The sequence below is a fragment of the Dryobates pubescens genome, chromosome 1 (genome assembly GCF_014839835.1).
Source record: "Dryobates pubescens isolate bDryPub1 chromosome 1, bDryPub1.pri, whole genome shotgun sequence".
Classification (NCBI taxonomy): Eukaryota; Metazoa; Chordata; class Aves; order Piciformes; family Picidae; genus Dryobates; species Dryobates pubescens.
In genome coordinates, this window is record NC_071612.1 from 1 (window position 1) to 13,463 (window position 13,463).

The window sequence follows — 13,463 nt, forward strand, 5'->3', positions numbered from 1 at the left end:
GTCTCTCAGGTAACGAGGCACAAAACTCCTTAAGGGCTTTCTAGGCCTAGGGTAAACTATGGTGAAGAGAAAACACTGACATTTTGCAACCAACCAGAAGCACTTTTAGACCTGTTGCAAGAATATCTGTAAACACTGGATTCAAGCTGTGGGAGCAAACCCTGTGATGGACTCGGTATGGGAAAGGCGAGGAGTCTGAAGTGAACTTCTGAGCGTATGCCCTGTATTGAATTAAATCAATTAAAATCTTTACAGTAAACTATGGGGAAGTGTGACTTTGCTTTTGGAGAGCCTATCCCTAGAGATCATGGAGATAGGAAATGCTGAAGAAGGCTGAGGAAAGTAGTCACATTTAGTCAGTAGTCAGGAAAACTTCAACACCAGCAGTCAGGTCCCAGGCAAATGCAGGTTGTTTTTTCTCACAAGTTTAGACCTAAGAGGCGTATAAAAAAAGCTGACAGATGTAATCATACTGTGTGAGATACTGAAATGTAAGACGGCAAGAAAGAACGGAGAGGCCGGGTTGTCCTGAGGAGTAGGTGCTACTATACCTTGAGTGATGGAGAGACACATGTGCTCTGGAGAGCCTCGAGCTTCCAGGTTCCCTGAACGATTTGCTCTTCACGTGCCAAGTGTGTTTTTCAAGTGGAATAAACTGCAGCATCTGGATTGAGTCTCGGTCCCAGTCTATGGCAGCACAGAGGTTCCCGGGATATCCACCTGTTTAGGTAAATGAGGGGCCTCTAGAAAAATGAGCAGTGCTAAAAAAGGAAACAGAAATGAAAAGGAGAATTTTAAGAGATGAAATTTTTAAAGGTGTAATGGAACTTCTGCAAAGCTTGTGACAAGAAATAAAATCACCTTACTGATAAAAAGCAGAGTAAGGAAACTCCCCACATCCAAATCTTCTTCGCAAAGGCAGCTCTGTAGCCGTGCAAGGAAGAGGTGAATATCATGAGCTCCGAACCTTTCGTGTTGAATCAAGCCAAGACTGAAAAAAGGTTCAGAGCACAAGCTCGTGAAAGGCATGAAACCAATCACGAGCCCTTGGCCCCTGCCCATCGGAATCGGTATGTCTGCCAGAGTCTGCAGAGCTGACAGGTGATGGAGGGCTAAGAGGACAACCCAAAGGAGAGAAGACCACAGCAGAAAAATTAAATGAGTTCTTCAGATTGAAACCACTGCAGAGTTTAGGAAGGTTCCCACACAGTGGCTGTATCCTTAGCCAAAGATGACCTGTTGGAACTCTCTTAAATGAAAGCGTCAACAGAAGTGATTTTAGAGCAGAGAGATCCACGGATAGCAACAAACTGCCAAGGCAAGACGGCATAAACTCAGGGCTTCTTCAAAAAAACTCAGCTAGGACCTTGTCACTTGATCACAGGTCTTTCTGACGGTCCTGTTGCAGTCAGCTCCGGGGTGAGAAGAGCAAGCTAGCAAATGTCAGGTCATTTTCCTCCAAAGGACCCCGAGACAAATTCAGGAGGGGGAAACGTGGGGAAGAAGTAGAAAATGAAGCAGCTGCACGTCTGATGCTTTACAGGTGGCTTAGTGGAACTAAAGTCACAGACGGATGTAGAGATAAATACCAAAGCAGGAACACAACTTCATTGTATTAAGCAGTCAGAAAGAATCCATTCATGTGTCGACAAGGGATTCTACAAACGGCTGAAATGAGGCCGACAGTCGTGGCTTCTCAACACAAACGTCCGCCCCTGGATGTACAGCTCCCTGAGAGACGGTGCATTAACACAGGCCTGAAGGACAGCAAACAACGGGAGGAGAAAAAGATGGCTTTGAGCAGCAAAAGCCCCACAAGTTTTGAAAGGTGGCAAAAGCTCCTCGCACAACCGTCTGGGCGGTATAAAGGCAGAGGCAACACAGACAAGGCTATGCAGATGGGAAAAGGACAAATGGAAACAGTGAAACCTCTACACTAGGTATCCTGAACCCAGGAAAGGCACTTGGAGATCCACTGGATACCCCTAAGGAAATGCCAGCTCAGTGACAAACAAAACCAAACCCATCGACCACAGGCAAAGCCCTAGGGATGATCGGGGCAGAAAATCAGAACACGGAAGTCAAGTCCTTCACAGAGCAAAGTCATTATCAGAGCCTTAGGTGAAATTATAGTGCAGTGGGTTTAATTTGGGGGTTTTCCTTTAACGTAGGACTAAACCTCGGGATGCATTGTTACAGCTTACTTTGGATGCCGACAGCAGAAGCGAGTTCGAGAACAAGTCAAGAAGGTCAATGGAAACTCACAGAGGGCTGTAACACACTGACATACAAGCTCCGCTTTAGGAAGTCCCCTAAGCCACACAAAGCTGATGAAGTACCCTGGGGAGTATGCTGGTCTGCACCTGCCGGTTTGGTCTCCACTTGAAACCGGCAAGGCCCAACGCTCGACCGAAAGGAAGGAAGATAGGGCTGGGCTTGGGCCTTTGGTCTAATCCTCAACAGCCACCAGTGACACCACAATGCTGAGAAATGCCATTTCCCCAACAGATGGAGTCACCTGTCAGACAGCGAAAAGCAGTCTCGGGGACAGGAGGCTCTTGGCAACAACCAGGCTGTTCTTCTGACCCGAGTGCCACAGAAGGCTGTAAGAGTAGGTCACCTTGAGGGCCATCGCACGGACTGTAGAGGACATTCAGGTGCTCATGCCCGACACAAAAGATGTGTGAAAAGCAGGTGTTGCATCACTAACCTAACCTCCCTCTGTGACCAGGGGACCTTGCTCCCAATCCCACCGTCGGGTGGGAAAGTTTTCCTGCTGCTCGCTGTAAGGCAGGACTTTAATGCTTTCCCTAGCAAGTGTCTCTGAAAAGAAGATGGGGAATGAGAGTTGAAGGAGTAAGGAGGTGATGAAGAAGAGGGACTGCAGCAGAAGCCACCTCACCAGCTGAAGTCCTTTTCCCCTGCCCATGTGCTCTGTGGACTAAGAAGAGTTCCCTTCTTTTGGTGTGAAAGCACTGGGTTCAATGAAAGAGCTGGCCCCTCCTGAAGGGCAAGTATGAACAGAGCTCTCCAAGTACCACACTTCAGAGCCTCCTACGTACCAGCACTAAGACAATTGTTCATGTAGACTACTGGCCACTCGCTTCAACAAACTCCATAGAATTGGCTCTCACCGACTCTCCAGAAGACACTGCTGCACTAGCTGGGCTGCCTGACTGTCTCAGTTCAAATGGCTTAGGGCCTCACAGAGGGTACCACAAGAACTGAGTCTACTGCAACCTTTGCAGCTTCAGCTCCCCTTCTCTGCTACTTCTCTTTTCAGCTCTATGTTTCTCAACAGGATTGCTGGATAGCAGAACAGGATGGATGACTGGGCCCCAAGAGCGGTGGGGAACAGAGGTAAACCCAGCCGGCGGGCGGCCGGGCACAAGCGGTGTTCCCCAGGACATGGAGGTGATAGAGGGTGTCCAGAGAAGGGCAACAAAGCTGGTGAAGGGTCTGGATAACAAGTCTTAGGAGGAGTGGCAGAAGGAACTGGGATTGTTTCATCTGCAGAAGAGGAAGCTGAGGGAATTGTGGTGTGGGCTGGCTTCAGCTCTCAGCTATTTCCCTGTTGAACAAGGACAGCTTGTACTCACAGAAGGCACTGGCTGCCTGGGTTCAAGGTTCCTGGAGAGCTCAGGCTGTCTCTCTTCATTAGTGAGGTCATCCTGTCACCTAGGCAGAGAGAAGAAAACGCAGCTGTGAAATCAGACCGCTGGAATCATGAGACTCGTGCTGTGTGAGACCCCAGGAGAATCCAAACCTAACCTTGTAGCTGGCCTTAGAGCTCCTCCTCGGAAAACTACCGCTGCCAGGCCCCACACACCCAACATCCTCAGTCAGCAAACTGGACGTAAAAGCTGAAAAGGGTCAACAGAAATTGTACTCGGACAGCTCAGGAAGATCCTGCCAGTCTGAACACACCAGACCTGGAATGCGCAAAGAAACTCTGTTAACAGCTGTCTGGGTGTCTGTTCATAGCTTTTAGAGTCACAGAGCAGAACCAATGCCCGAGAGGTTTTCACTGCATTCCCAGGGCACTTGAAGGATTGCTCTGGCTGGAGTTCAGACCTAGAAATTCCCATCAAAATCTTTGCAGCACGGCAAGGAAAATAAAACAACCAACAAACCACAGACTGCTTTATAGTATCAAGCAGGCACTTGAAATCCTACAGACCCAACACACAACAGGGACTCCATAGAGACCCCAAAACCTCACTGAGAACCCCCCAACTCCTTCAGGACCCCCACAGATTCCCCAATTTAGATGCCGCAAAACCCCTTTTGATGCACCCAAACCCCCCGTCTGATACACCCAGCTCCGGTTTAGGTAGCCCCAGACGCTTCCAATGTCCCCAGACCCGCTGGTACACCAGCCCAGAACCCCCTAACGCTATCCCAGACCCTTTCAGGGGGCTCCAGACCCCTTCCAGATGCCCACAAAACCCCTTCACACGCCCAAAGAAACCCTTACCTGCCTCCAAACCCCATTCGGAGGCCGCTCAGACCCCTTAGCAGCGGGCGGCAGCAACCAAGTCTGTTGCTCTCACCAATTAAACCCTTTGGTGCTTTCAGCTCTCTGACCCTGTGTCAGTGCAAGTCCTTGCTGGGGCACCGCAAACAGAAAGAGACAAACCTTCCTTCTGTCCAGTGGTTCCAGGAAGAGTCCTGGCACTCTTAAGCAGGCAGCATGGGGGTGGCAGCCGTGAGGTGACCCCAGATCCCCCTAACACTGCCCCAGACCCTTTCAGGGGGCTCCACAAAACTCCTTCAGATGCCAAAGAAAACCTCTAATAAATTAAACCCTTTGGTGCTTTCAGCTCTCTGACCCTGTGTCAGTGCAAGTCCTTGTCGGCCTGCACCTTTGTCCTGATCCAGCTGGGGAGAGAACTGCCAGGAACACAGCTTCGCTGCTCCGCCTGCGGCACGCCCGGTGCCGAGGGCAGCCTCGGCCTCGGCCTGCCTGGGAGGAACGCGGCCCCCGTCACAATCTCCCGGGGTCGGGGGACAAACAAAAGCCTTCCACAAAGGAAACAAGGGAAGTCTCTTGGCCACTCTTCATGTGCCAAGTGTATTTTTCAAGGGAACCAACCTGCAGCATCTGGATTGAGTTTCAGTCCCAGTGCCTGGCGGCACAGAGGTTCCTGGGATATCCCGATACGTCCAAGCCACAGGACGTTGCCTTTCGATCCCCGGTCTGATGGTTTGCAGCACAGCCATCACATCACTCCTCTCGAGTGCTTGGAACTGACAATTCATGCACGAGAAGAAGAGCGAAACAAGAACAGAGAATCAGCCAGGCTGGAAAAGACCTTTGATCGTCACCGGGCCCGGCAAGAGGACACGGTCTCACGCTGCACCAGGGCAGGTTTAGGCTAGAGGTTAGGAAGAGGTTCTGCACAGAGAGAGTGATTGCCCATTGGGATGGGCTGCCCGGGGAGGTGGTGGACTCACCATCATTGGAGGTGTTCAGGAGGAGACTTGATAGGGTGCTTGGTTGCATGGGTTAGTTGATTAGGTGGCGGTGGACTCGATGATCTTGAAGGGCTCTGCCAACCTGGTCTATTCTATTCTACTCCATTCCAACACCATCTAATCAACTAAACCACGGCACTGGGTGCCTCATCCAGTCTCTTTCTAAACACTTCCAGTGACGGCGACTCCACCACCTCCCTGGGCAGCACATTCCAAAGGCCAATCTCTCTTTCAACCTGGTCTATTCTATTCTCTTCTATGAAGAACTTCTTCCTAACATCCAGCCTAAACCTCCCCTGGCACAGCTGGAGACTGTGTCCTCTTGTTCTGGTGCTGCTTGCCTGGGGGAAGAGACCAACCCCCACCTGGCTACTACCTCCCTTCAGGGAGACGTAGAGAGCAAGGTGGTCTCCCCTGAGCCTCCTCTTCTCCAGGCTAAGCAACCCCAGCTCCCTCAGCCCCTCCTCACAGGCCTGTGCTCCAAACCCCTCCCCAGCTTTGTTGCCCTTCTCTGGACACCTTCCAGCAACTCAGCACCTTGCTTAAACTGAGGGGCCCAGAACTGGACACAGGACTCAAGGCGTGCCCTAACCAGTGCCGAGTGCAGGGGCAGAATCACTTCCCTGCTCCTGCTGGCCACACTGTTCCTGATATCGGCCAGGATGCCAGTGGCCTTTTTGACCAGTCTGCTGGTCACCACCAGAAGACAGCGGGTCAGTATTCAAGGACCACCTCCTCTGTGTCCGGGAGCAATGGATACCAACAAAGGGAAAAGCAGGAAAGAATGCTAGCAGGCCTGCCTGGATGAGCAAGGAGCTGCTGGACACACTAGCACTTAAAAGGAAACTCTACAGGAAGTGGAGGAGAAGGACAGCTAGAACGGGGGGGTGTAAGGAAGCTGCCCGAGCAGCCAGAGACCTGGGCAGGAAAGCCAAAGCACAGTTAGAATTGAATCTAGCCAGGGAGGTCAAAGGGAACACACAGCACCCAAAGAGTGGCTGTCAATGGGTCCGTGTCCCAGGGGAGGCCAGGGACAAGCGCAGTCCCTTAGGGGTCAGCCCTGGGATCAGGCTTCTTCAACATCTTTGTGGGTGCCATGGACAGCGGCATCGAGTGCACCCTCAGCAAGTTTGCCGATGACACTGAGCTGTGTGGTGCAGCAGACAGCTGGAGGGAAGGGATGCCACCCAGAGGGACCTCGACAGGCTGGAGAGGTGGGCACAAGCCAACCTCAGGTGGTTCAACGAGACTAAGTGCAGGGTCCTGCATCTGGGTCGAGGCAATCCCAGGCACCAACACAAGCTGGGCAGGGACTGGCTGGAAAGCAGCCCTGAGGAGAGGGACTTGGGAGTGCTGGTGGACGAGAAGCTCAACAAGAGCTCTCAATGTGCACTTGCAGCCCAGAAAGCCAACCAGATCATGGGCTGCATCAAGACAAGCGCGGCTAGCAGGTCAAGGGAGGTGATTTTCCCCCTCTACTCAGCTCTGCTTAGACCCACCTGGAGTACTGCCTCCAGTTCCGGAGCCCCTATTACAAGAGGGACACAGGACATCGCTGGAAGGTGTCCAGAGAAGGGCCACGAGGACGAGCAGAGGGCTGGAGCACCTCTCCTGTGAGGACAGACTGAAAGAGTTGGGGCTGTTCAGTCTGGGGAAGAGAGGCTCCGAGGTGACCTTATGGGGGCCTTCCAGTACCCGAAGGGGGCCTACAAGAAGGCTGGGGAGGGGCCTCTTAAGGTATCAGGTAGTGATAGGACTAGGAGGAATGGACTGAAGCTGGAGGTGGGGAGGTTCAGGCTGGACGTGAGGAAGAAGTTCTTCCCCATGAGAGCGGTGAAGCCCTGGAATGGGTTGTCCGGGGAGGTGGTTGGGGCCCCGTCCCTGGAGGTGTTTAAGCCCAGGCTGGAGGAGGCTCTGGCCAGCCTGATCTAGTGTGAGGTTTCAAGCACTGGCCCTTGACATGCGCACCCCTTACCCTCGCACCCAGCAGAAGGCTCTCTGGCGGAACACTCCTGTGGATGACTCCCAGCTGCTCGACAGCACTGGTGGCCAGCACAGATCCAGGCCTGTCAAACTGTGTCTCCTCTTCTGAGTAAGGTCGCTCTCTTCATTAGTGAGGTCATCCTGTCAGCCAAGCAGAGAGAAGAAAACGCAGCTGTGGAATCAGACCGCTGGAATCCTCAGCCTCGTGCTGTGTGAGACCCCAGGAGAATCCACACCTAACCTTGCAGCTGGCCTTAGAGCTCCTCTTTGGAAAACTCTCGCTGCCAGGCCCCACACACCCAACATCCTCTGTCAGCAAACAGCTTACTTCCCAGTAAGAGCTCCATGATGAGGTCAAGATTTCTTTTACCCTGAAAGCTGTAAAACGTTTTCACTACCCAGGCTCCCTCTGCTTCAACCAAAAGCTCTCCTGCTCAGATGGGCTACCTAAAGTTTATTTCAGTAGTACTTAGTACTAAAGGACAATTTAAACACTTCAACAAGGAGCATGGGATTATATCCCCAGTCCTACAATCTATTGCCATCTTCTTTAGCCAACAAACTGCTTCCCACCCTCTCCTCAGCAATCATGTTGTTTGTAATGGGGAAGGGTCTGGAGAACAGGGCTGAGGAGCAGCTGAGGGCGCTGGGCTGTTTAGTCTGGAGAAAAGGAGGCTGAAGGGAGACCTCATTGCTCTCTGCAGCTCCCCAAAAGGAATCACAGGAGGGGTGGGGTTGGAAGGGACTTCCAAGGTCATCTAGTCCAAGCCCCTACAGCGAGCAGGGACATCCTCCACACACAACAGTTTCAATTGCACAAATAGCCTGGTTCTAGCCTTTTAAAACTTTGGGGTTTATATTCTTGAGTGACTTTTTCCACCCAGACTTGGGCAGCTGGGTAGAAGGCAGAAAGGAGCACGGGGAGCACATCCTAAGATTGTACAGGGGAGGATTCAGAATGCTACACTAGTCAGAAAAGGCACGCTCTGACTGGCTCTGAGCTCCGTCATCTGAAGTAAAACGTTGCTCAAGTGTTGGACTTAGCTGCAAGCAGGGAGAGTGCTTAAAGCCTCACAGAGGAATCAACAGCTACAGATTAGATCATTTTCAGGATGTGAAAAGTATGCTGTCTGCATGCTTCAAAGCAGAGTCTACTGACTTAGATGACCACAACCCTCCCAGGGACTGCTTCCTCAGATGCTTACCTGGGCTGAGACAAGCATTACCTTCATCTCTCCTCTCTCTCTTCAGCAGCACATTTTGCCAGGCTCCCTATCCTGACCTGCTGCCATATAAAGCAGGCCACAGTAGTTGTGATCAAGATAAGCCTGGAAGAAGAAAAAGGGCAAAAAATGCAGATAAATGGGGGGAATGAGGGGGGAAAAAGCTAAGCTAAGAAGAACCAGCACTCCTCAGCCATGATGAGGGAAGGACAGAGGACCGGTTTTGAAGGTAGGAAGGCCTTTTGGGCAGCATTTGCACTGCCAGCTGCATGTCTGTTATGGGCTGGGTGGCACAGAGGAATTGCACTGAGTCACTGCAAAAGACACTACAATAAATGTGCTTAGATGGAGGCTTCTGCAATCAAAGCTACAGGAATCGACAAAGGCCACGGCTTGCTCACTTGTTTCTTTACCTGAAAAGTTTCTCATTTGTTCTAATTCCCCAAAGCTTTTCCCTGCATTCCCAGGGCAATCAGAGCCTTGCTCTGGCTGTACTTAATACCTAGAGATTCCCATCAAAATCTTTGCAGCACAACAAGAAGAAAAAACACAAATACCAACAACCAAACCACAAACTAATTTCTATTGTTAAGTAGGAACTCCATGTCCGGCACAGCCCTGAGGCCACTCGCCAGCTAGCAAACAAGCACAAATCCAAACCCAAACCCACATCGAGACACCCCCAGCTCCAGGATTACTGGCAGGTACTGGGAGGTATTGGGAGGCTGTGGAAGGACTCTGAGGGGGAACTGGGGTCTCAGGAGGGCAGTGGGGGTTACTGGGAGGTATCCGAGGGGTTCTAGTCATCTCCAGTTGTCTCTCTTACAGTTGTGTCCCAGGGCTCCAGCAATGCCTCCACTTGGTCCAGATATGTCTCCCAGTGCCTCCTGGTCCCTACCAGTCTCCTCCCATACTGGGATAGGAGTAGAAGGGATTGGGAGGGACTGGGAGGAGAGGATACCACAAGAACTGAGTCTACTGCAACCCTTGCAGCTTCAACTTCCCTTCTCTGCTACTTCTCTTTTCAGCTCTATGTTTCTCAACAGGATTGCTGGATAGCAGAACAGGATGGATGACTGGGCCCCAAGAGCGGTGGGGAACAGAGGTAAACCCAGCCGGCGGGCGGCCGGGCACAAGCGGTGTTCCCCAGGACATGGAGGTGATAGAGGGTGTCCAGAGAAGGGCAACAAAGCTGGTGAAGGGTCTGGATAACAAGTCTTAGGAGGCGTGGCGGAAGGAACTGGGATTGTTTCATCTGCAGAAGAGGAAGCTGAGGGAATTATGGTGTGGGCTGGCTTCAGCTCTCAGCTATTTCCCTGTTGAACAAGGACAGCTTGTACTCACAGAAGGCACTGGCTGCCTGGGTTCAAGGTTCCTGGAGAGCTCAGGTCTCTGAGCCTTCTGAACAGCTCTGCTTAGCCCAAAATCAGACAGTTTCACGTGACCCTGGGGAAAAATCAAATAAAAGAATTCAGAAAGATTGTGCTTGAAGAATAGAAGAGGTTTAACAGCGGCACAGCCTTCTGAGCCCACGGCAGACTTGCACAGAGCTACTGCGAGCACCACTCTGCACGGCCTCAGCTGCAGACTGCGGGGTTTCAAGCACAGGCACCCCAGGAGAATCCAAACCTAACCTTGCAGCTGGCCTTAGAGCTCCTCTTCGGAAAACTCTCGCTGCCAGGCCCCACAAACCAACATCCTCTGTCAGCAAGCTGGATGCAAGAGCTGAAAAGTGTCAACAGAAACTGTAATTGGACGGCCCAGGAAGATCCTGCCAGTCTGAACGCACCAGACCTGGAACGCACAAAGAAACTCTGTTAGAAACTCGGGGGGTGTGTGTTCATAGCTTTAGGAGTAACAAAGCAGAACCAATTCCCAAAAGGTTTTCCCTGCATTCCCAGGGCAATTAGAGCCTTGCTCTGGCTATATTTAATACCTAGAAAGTTTCATCAAAATCTTTGCAGCACAACTAGAAGGAAAAAAAAAAAAACCAACACCCAACCAAACCACAAACGAATTTATATTGTTAAGTAGGAACTCGAAATCCTACAGGAATTGTTTTTTTATGACAAATTATTCCTTTTCTTTTTTCCTTCTTTTGGTGTCATCCCACCTAGCACACACTCACCACCTAACTGAATGTCACAGTTGTGACTCAAAGCCAAGCAAGACAAAGTGTATCAAGGGAAAAAAAAAACATAGAGAGAAAGCTAAAGAATTCTCCTCCCCTTCACTTCTCCCCTTGAGAGATCCAAAACTATAGTAAGGCAGGCCTGAATTTCATGAGCCCTGGGATTCGGATGAGCTCGGGAAATCATTTGGTTTGCACTCCGTGGGTCTTGTGGTCAGTTGTAGAACGACCTCCTTGCAACGTGAACTACAGGCTTCTGAAACTGGAGCCTCCCTCCCTCTGATACTTCCACGACCTTGTGTCCAAACCCTAATTACACGTAAATTAAATTGTCCACAGCTTTTACCACAGGTCAGTCTTAGCACCTGAGTTTCAGAGCCTAGATGAGTCTTACTGCTGTCTGAGCTCAGGAAAACATGCCAAGCTGCTGGCTAACTGCGGACATCACATCGATAGGACGGCATCGGCCCAACTTTAGATTTCAAACAGGCAGCACCTGTCTGAGCGCTGGAATCACGTAAGCGTGCCCAGGCAGATCACACAAGCAGGCTCCCTGTCCGGCACAGCCCTGAGGGCACTCGGCAGCTAGCAAACAAGCATCACACCGCCGCTCCCGGCACCCAGACGATGTGGGGGGAAGAGAACACACGACAGCTTCAATTGCACAAATAACCTGGTTCTAGCCTTTTAAAACTTTGGGGTTTATATTCTTGAGTGACTTTTTCCACCCAGACTTGGGCAGCTGGGTAGAAGGCAGAAGGGAACACGGGGAGCACATCCTAAGATTGTACAGGGGAGGATTCAGAATGCTACACTAGTCAGAAAAGGCACGCTCTGACTGGCTCTGAGCTCCGTCATCTGAAGTAAAACGTTGCTCAAGTGTTGGACTTAGCTGCAAGCAGGGAGAGTGCTTAAAGCCTCACAGAGGAATCAACAGCTACAGATTAGATCATTTTCAGGATGTGAAAAGTATGCTGTCTGCATGCTTCAAAGCAGAGTCTACTGACTGAGATGACCACAACTCTCCCAGGGACTGCTTCCTCAGATGCTTACCTGGGCTGAGACAAGCATTACCTTCATCTCTCCTCTCTCTCTTCAGCAGCACATTTTGCCAGGCTCCCTATCCTGACCTGCTGCCATATAAAGCAGGCCACAGTAGTTGTGATCAAGATAAGCCTGGAAGAAGAGAAAGGGCAAAAAATGCAGATAAATGGGGGGAATGAGGGGGGAAAAAGCTAAGCTAAGAAGAACCAGCACTCCTCAGCCATGATGAGGGAAGGACAGAGGACCGGTTTTGAAGGTAGGAAGGCCTTTTGGGCAGCATTTGCACTGCCAGCTGCATGTCTGTTATGGGCTGGGTGGCACAGAGGAATTGCACTGAGTCACTGCAAAAGACACTACAATAAATGTGCTTAGATGGAGGCTTCTGCAATCAAAGCTACAGGAATCGACAAAGGCCACGGCTTGCTCACTTGTTTCTTTACCTGAAAAGTTTCTCATTTTGTTCTAATTCCCCAAAGCTTTTCCCTGCATTCCCAGGGCAATCAGAGCCTTGCTCTGGCTGTACTTAATACCTAGAGATTCCCATCAAAATCTTTGCAGCACAACAAGAAGAAAAAACACAAATACCAACAACCAAACCACAAACTAATTTCTATTGTTAAGTAGGAACTCCATGTCCGGCACAGCCCTGAGGGCACTCGCCAGCTAGCAAACAAGCACAAATCCAAACCCAAACCCAAACCCACCCCGAGACACCCCCAGCTCCCACGGGAGCCTGCAGAGACCTCCCAAAGGGTCCTTCGGAGGTGCCCGGCTGTCTGTACACGACCCTTGAGCCTTTCAGATGACCCCACGAGCACGTTAGATATCCCCAGACCCTTTTAGGTGCCCCCAGACCTCCTCTGGCACCCCCAAAAGCCGTGCGGATGCCCCCAGCTCACCTCCAGACGCCGGGAGGAACACACCCGGGAGTGCCGGGCGGGCAGCGAGACCGGAAGCCGCACTACAGCCTCCCCGATGCGCCGGGACCCCATCCCCCGCCGAAGGCTGGCGGCTCACAGGCACGCCGGGCACAGAAGGACGTCAGGAGCCGAGGCGAGGGCTGTCCGTGACCGCTCCTGTGCTAAAGGCGCACACGGCGGCACCCCCGTGCGCGCCAGGAAACACGCCACAGGCGGCCAGGAGCGCGCCTGCGCGGGACCGGCCCCGCTGCGGCGCATGCGCGGTATCCATGGCGACGAGCGGGACGCTCCCACAGGGGCGCGAACAGCGCCTGGCTAGGGCGCATGCGCTGTATCCATAGCGACGACCGGGACGCTACCACGGGGGGGGGCCGAACAGAGCCTGGCTAGGGCGCATGCGCTGTATCCATAGCGACGAGCGGGACGCTACAACGGGGGGGGCCGAACAGAGCCTGGCTAGGGCGCATGCGCTGTATCCATAGCGACGAGCAAGACGCTACCGCTCGCGCGCGAACAGTGTCTGGTTAGGGCGCATGCGCCGAATCCATAGCGACGAGCGAGACGCTACCACTCTCGCGAGAACAGAGCCTGGCTAGGGCGCATGCGCTGTATCCATAGCGACGCTCGAGTCACTCTCTCCGCCCTCCCATTTTCCCCTAAGAATTTTCAAGCATTCAGCGCAGT

At 52.0% G+C, this 13,463-nt stretch overlaps 1 long non-coding RNA gene across 1 annotated transcript; it reads right to left on the bottom strand.

Moving 5' to 3' along the window:
* Window positions 1–9,730: 9,730 nt before the first annotated feature.
* On the bottom strand, window positions 9,731–11,987 carry LOC128899887 (uncharacterized). The gene is made up of 3 exons (XR_008463166.1): window positions 11,869–11,987; window positions 10,319–10,478; window positions 9,731–10,130 (listed from the first exon to the last, which is right to left on the bottom strand). It is a non-coding gene; the product is annotated as an uncharacterized LOC128899887 (long non-coding RNA).
* Window positions 11,988–13,463: the final 1,476 nt, after the last annotated feature.